Source organism: Dipodomys merriami, unplaced genomic scaffold, assembly GCF_024711535.1.
Source record: "Dipodomys merriami isolate MVZ:Mamm:240054 unplaced genomic scaffold, mDipMer1.0.p SCAF_1, whole genome shotgun sequence".
Taxonomy (NCBI): Eukaryota; Metazoa; Chordata; class Mammalia; order Rodentia; family Heteromyidae; genus Dipodomys; species Dipodomys merriami.
Genome location: NW_027202270.1, coordinates 35,491,790 through 35,509,267, shown reverse-complemented (window position 1 = coordinate 35,509,267; position 17,478 = coordinate 35,491,790). Strand labels below are relative to the sequence as shown.

General features: G+C 37.0%; 1 protein-coding gene and 1 long non-coding RNA gene across 9 annotated transcripts in view; one reads left to right on the top strand and one right to left on the bottom strand.

The window, feature by feature from the left end:
- The window catches only part of LOC138825287 (uncharacterized), a 28,538-nt gene extending 22,611 nt beyond the window's left edge, over positions 1 to 5,927 (top strand). For both annotated transcript variants that reach the window (XR_011371389.1, XR_011371388.1), the window contains one exon: positions 5,705 to 5,927. This is a non-coding gene — a long non-coding RNA (uncharacterized lncRNA). The remainder of the gene's footprint in view (positions 1 to 5,704) is intronic.
- Positions 1 to 17,478, bottom strand: part of Pde1a (phosphodiesterase 1A) — a 362,766-nt gene that overhangs the window by 68,542 nt on the left and 276,746 nt on the right. The gene's annotated exons all lie outside the window — the stretch shown is intronic.

Sequence of the window (17,478 nt, the reverse complement as noted above, 5' to 3'; positions counted from 1 at the left end):
TCCATGGGATTGTTTAAATACAAGATCATGTCATCTGCAAAGACTGGGGAGAGTTTTACTTCATCTTTCCTTATTTGGATCCACTTTATGTTTGTTTCTTGTCTTATTGCTCTAGTTAGGCATTCTAATACTAAATTGAAGAGTAATGGAGAGGGTGGACATCCTTGTCTTGTTACTGAATTTAGAGGAAATGGCTTTAGCTTTAAGTGTAGCGGTAGGTTTGTCATACACAGCCTTTACTGTATTGAGAAATGTTTCCTGGACTCCTAGCTACTCCAGAGCTTTCATCATAAAGCGGTGTTGGATTTTCTCAAATGCTTTTTCTGCATCTATTGAGAAATTGAAATATCAAAATAATCATGATTATTTAGCATATATTGAACCAGCTTGGCATCCCTGAAATGAATCCTGTTTGATCATGGTGTGTCATTGTTTTGATGAGTTGTTGAAGTCGATTGGCCAAAATTTTGTTGAGGGATATTGTATTGATGGTCATCAAAGAAATTTGTCTATAGTTCTTTTTCTTTGATGAGTCCCCGCCTGGTTTTGGCATGAAGCTTACGATGGCATCATAGAAAGAGTTTGGTAGTGAACTCTCCCTTTCAATTTCATTGAAGAGTTGGAGGCCTATTGGTGTGAGTTCTGCTTTGAAGGCCTTGTAGAATTCAACTGTATATCGATCCAGTCCTGGGATTTGCTTGGGTGGGAGGTTTTGTTTTTCTTTTTCTATTTTGATGCTTGATATGGATCTGTTAAGTTGGTTTAAATCATCTTGGTTTAGTTCCAGCATGCTAGAAATCGGTCCATTTCGTCCAGATTCTCAAACTTATTAGCAAAAAGGGTTGAGAAGTATTCCTTTAAAATGTTCTGAATATTAGTTGTTTCTGGGGTGATGTTTCCATTCTCATCTCTGAATTTATTTGGGTGTGTTCTCTTCTTTTTCTGATAAGATTTTCTAAGGGTGTGTCAATTTTGTTAATTTTTTCAAAGAACCAACTCTTTGTTTTGTTGATTCTTTTTATGGATTTTTTGGACTCTAATTCATTTAATTGGGATTTAATTTTAATTATTTGTTTCCATCTACTGGTTTGGGGTTTAGCTTGATGCTCTTTTTCAAAGAGCTTCAGGTGCCTCATTAAATTTTTGGTTTCAGATTTCTCCAATTTGTTGTTGTAGGAACTCAGAGCTATAAACTTCTGAGTAGTGTTTTGCTGTGTCCCAGAGGAGCTGGTAATTTTTTGTTCATTTTTGTTATATATCATAAACATTTGAATTTCCTTCCAAATTTCTTCCATGACCCACTAGTGGCTCAACGGTGTGTTGTTCATCCTCCATGTGTTACAGGATTTTTTTTAGTGGCTTTTGATGTTGAATTCTAATTTTATTCCTTTGTGATCTGAGAGAAATGCAGGGCATAATTTCAATGTTTCTGGATTTGGACAAAATTGCTTTTTAAAATATGGTCTATTTTGGAGAATGTTCCATGTGGTGCTAAGAAGAATGTGCATTCTGATGCTGCTGGGTGAAATATTCTGTAGATGTTTGTAAGTCTAGTTGATCTATGCAGTTGTTTAGATCTGAGGTTTCTCTGTTGAGCTTTGCCAGGTTGATCTATCCAGCAGGAATAGTGTTGTGTTAAAGTCCCCAACAATTAATGTCTTTGGATTTATGTGAGATTTGAAAGAAAGTAGTGTTTCTTGGATAAATATGTGTGTTCCATTATTTGGTGAATAGATATTTACAATTGTAATATCCTCCTGAAGGAGAGACCCCTTAATTAGTATATAATGACCTTCTTTATCTCTTCTCACTAATTTCAATTTGAAGTCTATTTTATCTGATATTAGGATTGCAACTCCCGCCTGTTTATGAGGGCCGTTTGCTTGGTAAATTTTATTTCAGCCTTTCACTTTCAGAATGTGTGATTTTGTGGGCAAGGTGTGTCTCTTGAAGGCAGAATATAGAAGGATCTTGCTTTTTGATCCAACTAGACAGTCTATGTCGCTTAATTGAGAGTTAAGTCAATTAATATTGATTGTTAGATCTGAAAGATGTTTGGTAGTTCCTACCATGTTATCCACCTTCATGGGGGCTGTGCCAACTGGGTTCTTCCTATGATTCTTGGATTCTCTGTTTGGGGGCTCTTTCTTGACCTTTATTGTGCTCTTGTTGGTTTTCTATGTTTAGGACATCTTTAATTATCTTTTATAGGTCTGGTTTGGTGAAGCTGTATTATTTCAATTTTTCTTTACTGTGCAAAAGCTTTTTATTTGACCTTTTGTTATGAAGGAGAGTTTATCAGGGTACAATATTCTTGGTTGATAGTTGTTTGTTTTTAGGACATGACATACATCATTCCTAGCTCTTTTTGCTTTCATTTTCCCTGCTGAGAAAACTGAAGTTATTCTGAGTGGTTTCCTTTTATATGATTGATCTTTTCTCCATGACAGCTTTAAGGATCCTTTCCTTGGTCTCAATTGATCCTGTGTGTATTACAATGTGATGGTGGGATGTCCTGTTCTGGTCTGGTCTACTTGGGGTTCTAAAGGCTTCTTGTATCTGAATGGGCGTATCTTTGTGCACGTGTGGGAAGTTCTCAGGTAGGATCCTGTTAAATAAATTTCCTAGACCATTCACTTCTATCTCTAGGCCCTCCTCTACAGCCATTAGCCTTAAATGAGGCCTTCTGATGGTGTCTTCTAAATGTTGCCAAGATCTATTGTATTTCTTAGATTTGTCTTGAATAGTTGTATGTTCTTTCTCTATAATATCTAAGCTGTGTTCAGTCTGAGATTCGATCTTCATGGTCTAACCTACTCTCAAGGCTTTCTACGTTGTTTTGTCTAATTGGTCAGATTTGATGGCTTCAAATTCTATGGTTTCTATGTGAGAGCTTGTTTAACCCTCCAGTTTCTCCTCCTCTATCTTCCTCCAGACTTTTTGTACTTAAAATTATTAACACCAGATGAATTATGCAATTTGTGTGTAGGATCAGGAGTGAAAAACTGGGAGAGAGCAAGGCAAGTGGTATTATTGTCCAAAAAGCAATGTACTCATTACTTGGCTTATGTTAATGCAACCCCTCTATACATCACTGTTACAATAACAGCAAAAATATTTTTAAATTATTAAAGCGGCAAATTTTATATTATTCATGTTTTACCACAGTAAAATAATATTTATCTAACATCGATCTTATCCTGTTTTTCAGAAAATAGGCATGTTGCCTTTTCTTTTTTTATTTTTTTATTATTATCCTTAAGTAGTTGTACAAAGAAGTTCCCATTCTACAAAACAGTATATGAATACAAGGTGTCTGACAACACTGTCACCCATTGCTTCTAACCCATCCTTTCTCTCACTTTTTAAATCAAGATTAGGTGATTACATAAATTTCATATATTTCACAGTATCGTGAAATAGTGATCCTTAGTTAAAGTCACAAACACATTTTAACCTTCATAAGGCACATTATCATTATCATGGGCTATACAGTTTGTGAATTCTATGAGTTTTGACAATACAAATTATTTTTTCCACATCACATGATGTTTACATTTCTTTCCTTTTGCTTAGTGTAGGCTGTTCCCTCTTTCCCTCTCATTCCTCCTTTCCCACCGCTGTCTTTGGGTTGCTTAGTTCCTTTCTTCTATGTCCAGTACAACTGATGGGCTCCTTTGTTGTGTGTTGTTCCGTTCCTGGCTTATTCTGTGTCCTCCTCCTGTCTTCCCTCCATTGTGTGCATATCTACGATATAGATGGTCAAGAACATGGAGTCATTTAGTAATGACATGACAAAATGAGTGGTTGTCCTTTGTCTTGGAAGTCCTGTTTACTTTGTCATCTTCTTGCACTTTGGCTTTAGCATCCACATATCAGGGAGACCATGCGCCATTTGTCTCTTTGTTCTTGGCTTACTTTGCTCAAAATAATTTGCTCTAGTTCCATCCATTTCTCTGAAAATGCCATTATTTTGTCCTTTCTAATTGCTGCATAATAATCCATTGTATATAGATACCACAATTTTTGGATCCACTCATCAGTAGTGGGGCATCTGGGTTGTTTCCAAATCTTGGCTATTGTTGCAATGAACATGGAGGTGCATGTGTCTTTGTATACTGGTTCCTGTTGTTCAGGGTAGATGCCTAAGAGTGGTATGGCTGGGTCATAGGGGAGGTCTATATTTAGCTTTTTGAGGTACCTCCAGACTGCTTTCCAAAGTGCTTGTATTAGTATACATTCCCACCAGCAATAAAATAGGGTTCCTCTTTCTCCACATTCCCTCCAGCATTTGTTGTTGGCTGAATTTAGGATGCAGACCATTCTGACTGGTGTAAGGTGGTATCTCAGTTTTGTTTTTGTTTGCATTTCCCTTATAGCCAGGGATGATGAACATTTCTTCATGTGTGTTTTTTTGTTGTTGCCATTTTTATATCTTCTTTTGAGAAGTCTCTCTTTAGCTCCCTTGCCCATTTCATGATTGGTTTGTGAGGTTTTTGATGGGTTAGTTTATGAGATACCTGTGTATAATAGATATTAGACCCTGTCTGATATATTGCTGGTAAATATTTTTCCCAATTAGTTGGCATTCTTTCTAGTTTGGTTGCTGTTTCTTTGTTTGTGCAAAAACTTTTCATTTAAGGTAGTCCCATTTGTCAAGTCTCTCACTAATTTGTTGTGACCCTGGGACTCTGTTCAGGAAGTTCCTGCCTGTGCTTATAAGTTCAAGTGTCTCTTCTACTCTGTCCTACAGTAGTTTCAGACTTTCAGGTTTGATGTTAAGGTCTTTAATCCATTTTGAGTTGAGGTTAGTGCATGATGATGAGCTAGGTTCCACTTTTAGTTTTCTGCATGTGGCCACCCAGTTTTTCCAGCACCAATAGTTGAAGAGGTTCTGTTTTTTCCACTGTATGTCTTTGACTCCTTTGTCAAAGATCAACTGACTGTATGTATATGGTTTTATTTCTGGGTCCTCTAATCTGTTCCATTGGTCTTTGGGTCTCTTTTTGTGCCAATACCAAGTTGTCATTGTTATTATGGCTCTGTTGTAAAGCTTGAAATCTGGTATCATGATCCCTCAATTCTTTTGCCTAGAATTGCTTTGGTCTTTTGTTGTTCCATATGAATATTTGGACTATTTTCTCTATTTCAGTAAAGTATGCAATTGGAATTTTAATGGGAATTGCACTGAATGTGTATATCAATTTTGGCAGTATGACCATTTTCACTATATTAATTCTGCCTATCCAGGAACATGGGAGGTCTTTCCATTACCTGGTATTCTCTATGATTCCTAATTTTTTAAGGCTTTTTTAGTTATCATGAAATAGACCCTTTGGTTAGGTTAATTCCTAGATACTTTTTTGAGGTTATTGTAAATGGTGTTGTTTACTTGATTTCCCTTTCTGCTTGTACCTTGTTGGTGTACAGAAAGCGTCTGATTTTTGTAGGTTAATTTTGTATCCTGCTACTTAGCTGAAGTGGTTTATAAGCTCTAAGCATTTGGGGATGGAGCTTTTAGGATCATTAAGATATAAAATCATGTCATCTGTAAAAAGAGATAGTTTAACTTCTTCCTCCCCTATATGGATCCCTTTAATGTCTTTTTCTTGACTTATTGCTCTGGCTAAGGATTCCAATTTCTAGTCAGGAATATGAAATATAAAAAAGGCACTCTGTATTCCATCTACTTGTATCTTTCCAGGATTGCTAAAAGCCATAGCAAGAGGAAAAGAGTGCGGCTGTAGACCAGAGAAGGTACCTAAAAAGGCTCTGCAGCTTTCAAGACCAAGGAGAGTTAATGATAATACAAATCAAAGGATAAGCCTTGTTCCCTAGTATCCAAAGTCTTTGGTAAGTTATAGCTAATCTCCGAATCACCACCCCTGTTCAAGGAAATTTCCACGGGAATCTGGAGAGGCAAAATCATCCAGCATAAAATCATCATGTAACTGTAACCCCTCTGTACAGCATTTTTACAATAAAAAATATACAAAAAATCTCCTTTGTATGTCCCTCTCCCACGGTATAACCCCTGTTTTCACTGTATTTGATGTTGGTATAATTTGTGGAGGGGAAGGGAAAAAACGAATTGTTTAAATAGGGATACAGGTAGACCTATTGCACCAATGAGATATACAAGATTTTATGTTGAAAATGAATTTTACAACTTTGGCATGGGGGGGGGAAGATGGGAAGGGATGATAAGGACAAACAAAGAGGAGGCAACAATGCTTGATAAGAAACGCACTCATTACCTTGCCCATGTAATTGTAACCTCTCTGTAACAATAAAAAATAAAAATTAAAAAAATACTCTCAGGCATAACTTTGGGCAAGCTGTGACCAACATTTTTGATAACACATCACATTTCTAAGTGAAATTCCCATGTTCTTTATTTCTCTCTCTCTCCCTCCCTCTCTTTCCCTCTCTCTGTCTCTGTCTCTTTTGGTAGCCTTATTATGACATCCTTTAGTACTAAGCTCTCAAAGTATGTCTCTAGATCAGCATAATCACATTACCTGACAACTGTTAGGAATGGGTTCTAATGAACACCTATCAAATTAGAAATACTGGGACTGGAGCCCATAACCCAATTTCAACAAACCCTCCAGGTAATTTTGATAAACACGCATGTTTGCGTTCTCCATTCATCCTCCCTGCTAGGAAAATAAGACTTTATTCTGCTCTGTAACTTGAATGTAGAGGTATTATTTTCATGTCCATTATTTCACAGAAAGAGATGGACAATACTGGTGAATTACATGGAAATATTGGAGAATCATAGGAAAATAATCCCTGTGTAGGCCCAAGTGGGAATTATCTGTAGGATGCTGGATTGCTAAATTCAAAGCTCAGTTTCTCAAGTGAACAGGGGAAAAGAGAATAACACAACTTGGGTTTACTCAGAAGAAAGGAGTATGAGAGAGGCAGATAGGGAATCTTTCTGTTCTTTTCTTTCCCTTTTTTGTGCCTGTCTTAGGGGCTTGAACTCAGGGCCTGAGTGCTGTCCCTGAGCTTCTTTGGCTCAAGGCTAGTTCTCTGCCACTTGAGCCATTGTGTCATTTCCAGATTGTTCTGAGTAGTTCATTGGAGATAAGCGTCTAATAGACTTTCCTGCCTGTAATGGCTTCAAAATGTGATCCTCAGATCTCAGCCTCCTGCATAGCTAGAATTATGTACAGGCATGATCCACCATTGACCAGCAGGAATCTCTTTTTATTCCCATGATGCCTAAATGGTGGTGATGACAGCAACAGGGATATAATGGTAATCCAGCAGAACAGTGAAGTGATTATCAGTATATATAGAAACTGCTTCATAATAAGCCAGGCACCAAAAAACATAGGTCCCATGGTTTCCCTTATCTGCAATAACTAGTATATGCCTAGGACAAGCAGAAAAAGTCAAAAGGTATGTACATATGACCATATAACCTGATGTGAAATGAACCCCAAGATAGGGACACAGGTTTTATCTTTTTTGCTGTTCTTTTCTAAGTACTTATAATGTACTATGTGATTTTTTTGTTTGTTTCTTTTGTATGTTCTTCCTAGTATATGCCTAGGACAAGCAGAAAAAGTCAAAAGGTATGTACATATGACCATATAACCTGATGTGAAATGAACCCCAAGATAGGGACACAGAGGTTTTATCTTTTTTGCTGTTCTTTTCTAAGTACTTATAATGTACTATGTGATTTTTTTGTTTGTTTCTTTTGTATGTTCTTCCCCCATGGTATAATCCCTATTGTCACTGTATTTGATTCTGGTGTCCTGCATCTTGTATATACATTTTTCTAATTTGGGAAGAGGAAGGAAAATAACATAATGGTAAAATAAGGATACAGGATGACCCCATGGTAGCAACGAGATGTACAAGATGATATGTTGAAAATGAACTTTACAACTTTGGGGGGGGGGAGGGAGGAGTTGGAGCAATGGGAAGGAAAGGGATCGTAGGGGAAAAACAAAAGAGGAGGTAACAATGCTCAATAGGAAATGGACTCATTACCTTGCTCATGTAACTGTAACCCCTTTGTACAGTATCTTTACAATAAATCTATATACATATGAACAAAAAAGAAACTGCTTCATAATATGAATGAACAAAAATATAATAGAGAGTCATGATCTTCAAGAGTTAAAATTTATTCAGGTGTTTGAAGGTGTTCAGTAATAATCCATTGAGGAATGCAGGCAATCTTTTGTTTGTTACTTTAAAACTAATTGTTTCATTTATTAACATTTTCAGTTAGATTCTGCTTCATGTATGAAAATATGATACAGAAAAGTTTTTTAAGTTTTTTTTTTTAGTTTTTAAAAAAGTTAAAAAGCCGGCCATAAGTGGCTTGTGCCTATAATCCTAGCTACTCAGGAGGCTGAGATCTGAGGATCGCAGTTCAAAGCCAGCCCAGGCAGAAAAGTCCCCATTGAGACTCTTATCTTCAATTCGCCACTCAAAAACCAGAAGTGGTGCTGTGGTTCAAGTAATAGAGTGCTAGCCTTGAGCAAGAGAACTCAGGGACAGTACCCAGGCCCTAAGTTCAAGCCCAACAACCAACAACAACAACAACAAAGGTTTAAAAAAATCTTATTACCATTTGATCATCATGATTTCAATTGACAGCATGATTTCAATTGCCAATTCAAATTACCTTTGAAACACAGTAATCTGAGGTATGAAAAATAGCCATATCTTTATTTTGTTCCAAACTCTAGGTCCTATAGAAGTAGAATGGTCCAGCAAATAAAATAGAAGAGTATCTGATGAGTCAGAACAAAGTTACCATCCCTGTGATTAAAGATGCCAGAGGTTAATGAGGAGGAGTCAGGAAGAAGAGCAGGAGAGAACTTGAGAATGGACACTGAATCTTGCTTGATCTCAACACCTCTAAAACCATAAGAGGCTGACAGAAAATTCAAAATAAGTGTCCAGAATCCTAAAGCTGGAGCTTGCTGAATGTGCTATTCTTTTCAGCCACCCCTTCTGTTGGAAACTGAAGGGCAGTGAGATCCTGGTGCAGAACCAACCTGTACTAGAATAGTTTGAGACAGCCTCATAACTAGCTCTGATGGATGAAGATGACATGAGCAAAATGACAGCAGACAGAGGCAACATATACATTAAAATAGGCTTGCTAACAGAATTCTGAATCTTTTAATAAAATGATTTTGTTTGACTAGGAAGACAAAATGGATGCTGGGCATGCTCTATTTGAGTTTGAACTTGTCTCTGATGTTCAATATATGTAATCCTAAGGAGGTCAGGATATTTAGGAGAAGTATATGCAACATAGGCCATATTTAAGGCAAATAGTTTTCATTGTTCATATCATTATAAGGAAAAATTAATACTGAAAATAATATATTTTTCAAATCCAGGACAAACAGTCATTTATATTTTACTGGTTCAAAATATTACAATAGTAAGATATTATTTAACATCTTTTCTCAAAAGATCTGTTCAGGTTTGTTTTTATTCCTTTTCTCTAGTGAGGCTGTTTTTGCATGTTTATGTAAAGTAACATACCACAGATGGACAGAAAATATAAAAACCAATCAAAAGTTGTATGACTTTTTCCAAGCTTGCTTTTCACACTCCATCTATGTAGGGTGAGAACAGCCTACAAACACAGCTTTCTAAACAACCACCCTCCCTACAACTCCTACCATAAAAATGGAACTCATAATTTGATTTTTAGCAAATTTTTAAAAACTATAACTTGCTTTTTAACATTTCGCTGAACAATGTCTTAGCATATTTCCTTCTAACTGACAATTTCCTCAGGGTCTCCTCCATATGGAAACAATCTAAAAATAAAAAGGCCCATATTTGAAATAAGCAAATAACAAACATTCCCTCTCTTCATTCTCCTCATGGCCAGGATAGTTTAGTAATAAACAGGTCTGGAAAGACCACAGAATTCCAGAATAGAGAAGAATTAGGATTCATCTTCCATGTGAGGAAAGCAATGACTAGAGAATAAAATAATAATAATCTCTTTCCCAGATACTAATTAGTAGGAGTCAAGCCAGGTTAGGATTTGTTGAACTTCAAGTCAAGGGATTTTCTCAGTGTCCCACACAAACCTAATCCAAGTTTCTTTACTTGTGGTTCTAACATAAACGTATTAGTTTAGATATAACTGTTGTTTTATTCATAAAACACTCCATTTCCAATATTTAGGCAAATGATTTAAATAGAATTGACCCTGTACCTGATTCCTGTAATACATGACCCTGGAATTTGTATATTAAATTCTCCTGAGCACATTGATTGAAGGATAAGCAAATTATCTGATTAGAGCCCATGAAATATAACACATATTTTTATTAGATCCCGTTGGAAAGAAAATCTTTCCACTGCTGCCATGTTTGACAGTAGGAAGATGTACAGGAATATACTATCACTGTCTTGCTACAACTCAAAGCATTAGAGCAAGCAACACAGATTTTCTGTTGACATCATTTGTGTCCTGAATCAATCTATTTTTTGTAGTTAGCACTATCCATTGGTGTTCTGACAATGAGAAGTAACAAATTAACCATTTTGTTTAGGTTTCCTCTGACAACTGAAATATGCATAAAAGCTATTCATTTGTTCAGTACTTTTCTGTTTTTCTTTTCTACTCTCATGTCAAAGGATCAGGTATGAGTCAATATCATTATGACATGAGGGTTAGAGTGATTAACCACCCCAAATAATAGCTTGCACTCTATGTCCCATTGATGCATGAGTTTTACAACCCACTGTTCATAATTTGGCCCTGATTATTGTGGACCCTCCTCTATGCAGAAGAGCTAAGTTGAAAGTAAAATGTTATCTAATCTTTTTGGTTTGACTATGCTACTTACTTGAAGAACCTTATTGTGTCCTAGTTCACTTTCATTTTCGTCTATATTTACCACTAAGCTGAGCTACTTTTCCCTTTTCCTAGACAACTTCTTGACTTGATCTTTCGATGAAACATCTTCTATCCCAGATAGCTTGTTCAATTTTTCACTTCCATATGCAGATGCTAGCCTTCCATCCAAAAGCAATATGGACAAAATCAAACTAAAACCTTCTTCAAATATAAGTCTACATAAATGAATGTTCTATCTTTTCTATTTCTTATACTAGCAAATTCTTGAAAAAAATAATTTATACTATTTTATTCACAAAACCATTCCTCATTACTTCTCCATACATAATAATATGGCTAGTAACAGTTTCTATTTCTTGACACTGTTTAATAGGAATATTGTATGCTATCCATATTCTTGTAGCATTTGATGTATACTCCCTCACCCCTCCACACAATAGTACTAGTGCTCAAACTCAGGGTCTGGGTTTTGTCCTTTTAGCTTTCTTCCCCAAGGCTGTCACTCTACCACTTGAGCCATAGCTCCACTTTAGATTTTTTGGCTGTTAATTGGGAATAAGAGTTTCACTGACTTTCCTGCCCCAAGTTGAATTTGAACCAAGATTCTCAGATGTCAGCCCCCTGAGTTGCTAGGATTATAGTCATGAATCATAGCACTCAGCTTTATGTAGCCTTTTTTAGTAAACCTGATGTCTGCTAATTTGTCCATCTAATTCTTCAGATATGCTGCCTGTTTCTGTGTCTATTTTTATTCTCCTTTTTGGTAACTCCATGCCTAACCTTAAACACTTGTATTTTCCTTTTCTCCCTGCCTTTTTAAACTACCCTCTGACCCCACACACTTCCATTTTCACCCAGGCTATAATCACTAAAGCAACTCCACAAGACATTTTTATCTTAATGGTTTGAACTAAGAAAACTTGACTTTGGAAACAACAACAACAACAACAAATCTTGCCAGGTCCTGGTGACTCATGCCCATAATTCTAGCTACGTAGAATGCTGAGATCTGAGGATCACGGCTCAAAGTCAGCCCAGGCAGGAAAATCTGTGAGCCTCTTATCTCCAATTAACCACCAGAAACTAGAAGTGGCACTGCAGCTCAAAGTGATAGAGCACTAGCTGTGAACAAAAGAGCTCAGGGACAGTGCGCAGGCCTTGAGTTCAAGCTCCATGACTGACAAAAAAAATTAAAAATAAATAAAAAAACTCATTGTACTCTGTAGTCTTTATTATCCCCCTGCAAAGATCATTCTTTTGTTTCATAAAAATGAATAAATCCTTTAGTTACATTAAAATACAGTGAAGCTCTATTCTGGCATACAAAAGAAGAACAATGGGAATCCAAGAAGCAAGCTAACCCTGAACAGTAGCATTCAGATTGTCTCCATTAGGAGCACAGCTGCTATTCTGTGTTGTTTAGAATATGTCATTTTTTTCTGAACACAGCACTACTCTCAAGCAGCCATTTCCTTTTTGTTCAGATTCTGAACTCAGCATAGGAGATAGGTTGAAAGGCTTTCTACAGGGAACGTTTAACTGGTCTGTGAGGTGGGCATCAAACCCAAGGGAGGCAGCAAAATGCTTGGTAGAGTCTCTCTTTGATAGGACTGGACTTGATGACTGTGAAAATGTTAATCAGTAAGGCTTTATAGAAGTTACATTTGATTTTAGCTTCAATTTAGGGAACTGAAAGAAGCTCATGCTCCTATATTTAGTTGGATGCATAGCAAAAGGATATAACTTGCCTGGAAACAGTTCAGTTAGCATTGGCTGGCTCTAAGACTGGTGAAATAAGTATAGTTCTACTCAACCATCTCAAACTCTTTAGACCAGGAACATATCCAAATAGCAAAAGAGCTCTAACTATTGAAAACTGGCATCAAGGAAAATACTTTTAAAACATCTGAGACTCAGGATCATAATCCCCCAACTCATCTCTGTAAATGTTACTATTACACCTTCCATACCCATATCATCAGCATGTTACAAACATTTTCACCTTAAGCCCTCTAGTTAGAAGCTATCTCCATAAGAATGGGTTGGGAGACTAAGACAGAGAATGAACACATTCACAATAGGAGACACCTGCAAGTTTATTTCTATCTTGTTTGGAATTCTAAGTCTCTAAATTCTTATGTTATTCCCTCTGGATATGACTCAGTGCTGCTACTTAGTGTTTTCTCTTACAATTGGTCAGTGTGCTCTCTCAATTCCTTTCCCTTTTTGGCAACATTAGTACCATTGTCCAGGTTTGTCATCACAATTCATGACCACCACCAGCTACTTATTATACTTACAATTCTGGTGCTAGTGAGCATCACGTAATTAATAAATGTCTAATAGATGAGTCAAAGTTCCTTGGTAGCCAGGCGCCAGTGGCTCATGCCTGTGATCTAGCTACTCAGGAGGCTGAGATATGAGGATCACAGTTCAAAGCCAGCCCAGGCAGGAAAGTCTGTGAGACTCTTATCTCTAATTAACCACCAGAAAACCAGAAGTGGCTCTGTGGCTCAAGCAGTAGTGTGCTTGCCTTGAGCTGAAGAGCTCAGGGACAGTGCCCAGGCCCAGAGTTGAAGCCCCATGACTGACAAAAAAAAAGTTCCTTGGTAAAACTTTATGCTAAGTCAAAGTTCTTAGTCTAAAGAACACTCATTTTCCACCAGACCAAATTTTTGAAGTGCATCAATGTTTCTGTTCATTTGTGCTTGGCTTCCATTCCTTAGCAACTAGAGCCTAACATTTTCATTTCAAGATCAAAAGCTGCTGTTAGGAAATTATTTGATATCTTCAGTAGAAAACATAAATTATATATCTTAATGTATTATATATCCCCAAATGCAAAGCATTCTTGAAAAAATGTGAAGTATTCTTAGAAAAACAATGGTTGTCACCCAACTTTCAATCTGTCAGGATTTTGCAACATTTAATTCTGTGTCAGCCATTATAAAATGAGCATCATCTTTATTTGATAAATAATAAATCTAAATAGATGTCAGCAACTTTCTTGAAGAAAGAGAATACTAAACAGAGGATCGAGGCTTTGAATAGCCACTCTTTCTGAACCTAGAGTCTATACGCTATGATAATAAGTACATATTAACCAAAATAAAGTTGTACATTTGTCTATTTAGATATTAGTAAGCACATGTCCATCTATGAAAGCACAACACCCAACCAGCTGTCTACAGGGATGTTTATGAGACCAGTGGTGCTAGTTTACTTGGCAGAGTACCAACTGAAATAATGGCAGGTTTTTTATTTCTTTTAAGTTACTTGTTTCTGGCTTACAAATGTGCAACCCTGAAAAATAATAGCCTCTAGAGACCCATCTAAAAGAAAGACTCAAAATATTGGCACTTGCGTATGAAACTGTCTTTATAAAGATCACCAACTATCATATTCACTAGGGAAATTTGTTATAATTTCCACAAAGATCAGAATTCAATTTCCATCAGAAGCTCTGCTTCTATTTTTCTCAAAAAAATCAAGAATTTTTTTTTAACCGAAACTCCACAATCAGTGCTGTTTAATGGGAAGATGTATATGTATGAACACATACATTTTTAATCATGTAGGAACTTGTTTTATCCTGACTTATTGTCTTCTTTGAAACTTTAGCCAACTCTAAACCACACCCTCTCTTGACTATTCACTAAATCTGTTTTTTTCCTACAAATAATTTTCCATTCAAAATACTTCAGCATTATGTTGAGAATTAACAATACAACTTGTATGTAGGGATGGAGGGAAAGATAGGAACCACTGCCATTGTCCACAAAGAAATGTACTCATTATCCAACTTATATAACTGTAACCCCTTTGTAATAGCCTTTATAATAACAATAAAAATCAAAAGCAGTATGGAGGTTCCTCAAAAGACTCCACATAGAGCTCCCCTATGACCCAGCAATCCCACTTTGGGGCATTGACCCAAATGATCACAGCATTATTCACCATAGCTATGGAACCAACCCAGATGCCCCTCAGTAGATGAATTAAGAAAATGTGGTGTGTGTGTGTGTGTGTGTGTGTGTGTGTGTGTGTGTGTGTGTGTGTGTGTGTATGTGTGTGTGTATAAAATGTGTGTGATATATATGTATATATAATGGAATTCTGTGTTTCCATCAGAAAGAATGGCACCACCACGAAATTCTGTGTTGCCATCAGAAAGAATGGCACCACCCCATTTATAAGGAAATGGAAAGACTTAGAAAAATCAAATTAAGTGAAGTAAGCAGACCCAAAGAAACATAGGTCCCATGGTTTCCCTTATTTGCAATAATTAGTATATGTCTAGGATAATCTTAGCAGATGAGCAGAACAGCTCAATATCTATGTACATATGACCATTTAAGATGATGCTAAGCACAATGAACTCCAAGACATGGACACAAGAGGTTTTTCTATGTTGTTGTTGTTTTTAATATACTGCCTGATTTCTTTTGGTTTCTTTTGTATGTTCTTCTCCCTATGGTATATCCCCTGTTGTAGTTGTATTTGATTTTGGTACCCTCGTATTGTATATACATTTACTTGGATTAGGGAAGGGACGGGGAACAACAGAATGTGAGACATAGGACAAGTGGGGAACCAACGCAACAGCTATACACATAAGACAATATGTTGGATGATCTGTACAACTTGGGGAGGGAAGGGGAGGGAAGGGGAGGGGAGAGGAGGGAAGGAGAGGGGAGGGAGGGAAAGTAGGAGAAAAATGAGGGAAGGAGTAACAAGTTTGACAAGAAATATACTTATTACCTTACGTAACTGTAATCCCTCCGTACATCACCTTGACAATAAAAAAGTAATCTAAATTTTTTTTAATTTCAGAAGTTTTTAGTAGGCTTTAAAATTTAAGTTGAAAGACAATGAAATACTTCCTGATCCTTATTTCTTTGAGATTCTTTTTTTTTTGTTTTGGTCAATTGTAGGGCCTGAGAGCTGTCCCTCAGCTCTGCAGCTCAAGGCTAGAGCACTACCACTTAGCCACAGCACCACTTCCAGTTTCCTGGTGGTTTATTGGAGATAAGAGTCTAACAGACTTTCCTGCCTGGGCTGGCTGTGAATGAAATCCTCAGATCTCAGCCTCCTGCATAGCTAGGATTACAGGCGTGAGCCACCGGCACCTGGCCCCTTATTTCTTTGAAATAATTTATATATGACTAATATTCCTAAAACAAATACTACTTTAGTAATTATACACATGGGCTGGGATGAAGCTCAGTGGCAAAACACTTGTCTAGCAAGTACAATGTCCTAGGTTCAATTCCCAGTACCACAAAAGTCAATAATAATAATAATTATACACTCACATCTACAGACATATCCTCAGTTTACTACTCTGTCATCCTGCATGTATAGGAAATCAAGCCATATTAAGTACTGTTGTTTATAATGTCTTTGTTTTTGATACTAACAAGATACTATATTCGAAATGAGCTTTCCAACTTGGGAAAGTGAGGGGAAGGGGAGGGAAAAATGGAAGAAAATGAGGGAGGAGCTAACAATGTTTGACAAGAACTGTACTCATTTCCTTACTTTTGTAACTGTAACCCCCTCTGTACACACTCTTAAAATAAAAAATAATTTCAAATACAAATAAATAAATAAAATTTCCTAAGTTGGTTCTTTTGCCATAAAATCACAGCTCTTGACAGATCCTTTTTTTGGGGGGGTCCGGTCGTGGGGCCTGAACTCTGGGCCTGGGTGCTGTTCCTCAGCTCTTCAGCTCAAGGCTAGCTCTCTCCCACTTAAGCCACAGCACTACTTCCGGCTTTTTTCTTTTGCTTATGTGGTGCTGAGGAATCAAACCCAGGGCCTCAGGCAAGTGCAAGTGCTCTACCACTGAGCCACCTTCTCAGCCCTTGACAGATTCTTAAGAGGTGATCCTTGGGTTAATCAGTGGCATGATGATACATTTCTCTCTGAATGCAGGTCTCTGAGTAAAGTGAACTGCTGATTTACAGCATTTGCCATTTTCCATGGCGTGAATACTCCCCTGTGGCAGATGTCAAGACATCAAACCATGATCATTGAAGGTAGAGTTGGGGGAAAAATGAGAAACATGATCAATACACCCCAGGGTCTCAAGACTCTGGCAACATGTGAGTGTCCATCCACACTCACACTGAGACTCAGAAACCACCAGAGTGTTCTATGTTAAAACAGCATCAGAGGACAAGGGATAACCAATGCAACAGTGATATACACAAAACCAAGGGGTGGGTTGGGAGGGAGAGTAGGAGAAAAATGACAGAGGGGGTAACAAGTCTGACAGGAAATGCACTTATTACCTTAATTATGTAACTGTAACTCCTCTGTACATCACCTTGACAATAAAAATAATTTTAAAAAACAGCAATGAGGATGAGAATTGTATTTAGTAGTTAGATTTTCAAGGCCTTACTCCCACTCCTGAATTTATTCTTCTGGGTAAGCTATGTATGTAATGTTTCTGTGGGTTAGTTCCCTCATAGAAAAAACTGGTAATAATACAGTTTTTATCTAATAAGTTGTAGTGGTGTTTAAATGAAGTTTAGTTCTCATTAGTAAAATGCACACAATAATAACCACTTTGACAACTTCCTGTGATTGTGTATATTTTTCCC